The following is a 3,199-nucleotide window of genomic DNA, read 5'->3' on the forward strand; positions in this document are numbered from 1 at the left end:
CACCCAAAGCTAACTGTCAACACAAATTTTAGTTGCAAACGTAACAGTCGCCATGAACTATCACCACAACGGTTCATACACAAAACCCGAAAGCAAAATTTGATCGGTCCTTTACATGGTAGACACAAGTGTCAACCATGTAAAGTCCTTGGGCCACCTTTGCCGGAGCGGCACCGCCACCCCGACAAAGGTGGCCCCATTTACTTAGTAAAATTTAAGCCTTGACACCTTAAAACAACATACTACGTTAATCTAACTTTCAAACAAGTCTGACAAAACTAGGTTAATAAACTTAATAAAAACCGAGGACACCTTTGTATTAACCAAATCTACTTTAAAATAAATCTTACAAAACTAGGTTAATGAAACTGAGCCGACACCTAGTATTAACTAAATACTAATTTAATTAAAGCCTATAAAATAATTAAAATAATTTAAAAAAATTAATAAGTTACAGCTACTACTAAAGTAACCATTTAACATACAAATTATCCTTAAGCGTAAAAAATAAAAATTAATTTTCGATCATTAACTCCTCTAAAACTTGAGTGCAAAATTCCACTTCATCTTCATGCAATGTGCCATTTGACGAGTATTTTAGACACATGGAATTTTAAAAATTCCTGCGATAAGCCTAGGATCTCCAGAGTTACGCCAACGAACCTGTAAAAGTGACCTTAAGGCAATAAGCCATTTGCAGTGTATTTCCAAAACTAGTATGCTTAGAGATTCCTGCGATAAACCATGGCAATCTTCGTTTCACCAACCTTATAAAAGTGACGATCTTCAGGCAGTATCGCGCCATTTCCCGATTATCTGCAAGATATCTAGTTTGGTCATTCCGACATGACTAATCAATCTTCTAGAGTTTCTCCAGCTAACCTGTAAAATTGAATAAAATTTTAGACACTTTATGGACTGAGAACAGTCCAACTTAAATGATTTATATCAAATGCTCCTTTGAGGGTACAATATAAGGAAAACTTCACACCACGAAATCTCCACAGACTAAGAAGCTTAACTGTAGGTACCACGTAAAAATCACTACCAGGTACAACGAAGACCCATAACCTAGCAAACATAACATTACTTCGAGTAACCAGGCTTTACACAAGAATTTTCTCTAGATCCAAAGCATAGACAATAGCATATACGCTGATCAAATTCAACTTCTCCGTTTTCACATTTAAGACTATATTTATTCAATGTCAGCCATTTCAACAGAACTCGGTTTCAACATAATACTTACTCGAACATGGCCCATGGGACAATCGTTCTAAATGCAACCGAAATTTCGACGGCTCACTACCGACAAACACCAACGAAGATAACTAATATAAAGACAGAGACTTTGCCGAGCACGTTTCGGCAATCGGCATACAATAGCGCCACCAAGTCATGGACTCTGTAGGTAGGTAAAAGCTCTGCCTGTCACAATTCCACCCATGGACACTGGTGAAAGAGTAAGCACAGAAATGGATCATTTCTGTTAAGGGGTCTGTAACGTTTTATCAAACTTGAATTTCCATTGTCGAATGTCAGAGTTTTCTTCCTTTTCGGTTTAACTTCGTTGATAATCGGCAAACTGTAATTTATCTGTGCAGTATGTTATTGTTCATTGAGCGAGAGAGTGGGCAGTGAAGGCGAATTCATTTCATACTTTTATGGTAATATGGTAATAAAAGGAGAAAATGTAGCTCTGGTCTACGAAAGAATGAGAATTTAAATTAGATAACAGATAATTTGAGGTTGTAAACTAAACGCCTTGCTCGTACTAAAATCAGGAGCATGAAGATACGGCGGTCGGTATCAAGTCACAAAAAGAGAGAGAAAAAAAGTCAGAATAAAAGTCATAATTTTGGTTAGGAAGAAAAGTCACATTAATTTAGTCTTCTGTTTATGTTTCTTACGGTAATCCCCAACAGGCTTATACTATACACTCCGCAAAGGTGGATACATACCATGTTAAAAAGCCTTGGGATCATTATCTAGAAAATATTAATGTGACGTGTTTTTCTTTTCTTTTTTTATCCGTGACTTTTTTACAGGTGACCTTTCTACTTGGATTCGTTGTGAGTAATCTGAACTTTCTATAAGGAAGCGGAGCATGAGCTGGAATATGCAGATAAGAGATTAACTTGTTTGGTGTATGACTTGGTGTGAGACAAGGGTTGGGACGTCTCCAAGACTATATAGTAATATTATTATTATTAAAGAAAAATAATAATTATATGATCCTCAGTGGAGATAAAATAGACGATATTAAGTTAAGTATATCTAGGTTTTACTAGACCACTGAGCTGATTAACAGCTCTCCTAGGGCTGGCCCGAAGGATTAGATATTTTTACTTGGCTAGGATCCAATTGGTCATCTAGTAATTTCTATCACCAGAAATAAATTCCTCTGTTTCCGCGTTGGCAGAGCCGAGAATCGAACTTCGGACCACCGGATTGGTAGCCAAGTGCGAAAACCACTCGTCCAACGTAGAACTAATAGACGAAATAAAATATATATAATCATGGAGTGTAAAATGTCGAATCCTAAACATTTTGCTTTAGATATGTTGAAAAAAATTGTGTAACATGAAATAAGTAGAATATAATTTCTAACGCTGAACATTGTACAAAAGGCTTGCAAAACTATTTGAAGATATCCCAAGAAGGTGACAGAAGAGAGTTCATCACAGTCCTCGTACATTATCAAGATCATTTCCCAGATAGCCTACCTTGGGGAGTCTTTAATACTATCACTAAAAACTTTGGTTAGGTGTGATCTTTAGTATATTGCTTATCACACAACTACTTACAGTTGAAAACTCTAGATAAGATTCTTTCACTTTGCAGTTTGTCGTCTTAGTTGTTCGTTACTTGATAATTGTATACTTGACGTGATAGAGAACTGAATAAAAGCCGCGCTTTGAATAACATTAATCATTTATGTATTACACTTGATTCTATACAACGAATCTTCATTGCACTGAACATAGGGATATCTTATGAGAGATTCTGAGGTTTAGTCGATATATTGAAGATATCTATCTTTTTTCTGTTTTTATACCTTTGCGAAACGACCCAGTACTCTGACAAGCAATGACATCACAAAGATTTTATTATTTATTTATTTATTTATTTATTTTATTTTATTTTATTTATTTTTTTGTCAGTACACCAATCTATTCGAGAAACAATTTACGGTTGA

At 35.5% G+C, this 3,199-nt stretch overlaps 1 long non-coding RNA gene across 1 annotated transcript; it reads right to left on the reverse strand.

Moving 5' to 3' along the window:
* Window positions 1-562: 562 nt before the first annotated feature.
* Window positions 563-1,387, reverse strand: LOC135225461 (uncharacterized). Its single transcript, XR_010316975.1, has 3 exons — window positions 1,250-1,387; window positions 768-882; window positions 563-663 (listed from the first exon to the last, which is right to left on the reverse strand). It is a non-coding gene; the product is annotated as an uncharacterized LOC135225461 (long non-coding RNA).
* Window positions 1,388-3,199: the final 1,812 nt, after the last annotated feature.

The sequence above is a fragment of the Macrobrachium nipponense genome, chromosome 13 (genome assembly GCF_015104395.2).
Source record: "Macrobrachium nipponense isolate FS-2020 chromosome 13, ASM1510439v2, whole genome shotgun sequence".
Taxonomy (NCBI): Eukaryota; Metazoa; Arthropoda; class Malacostraca; order Decapoda; family Palaemonidae; genus Macrobrachium; species Macrobrachium nipponense.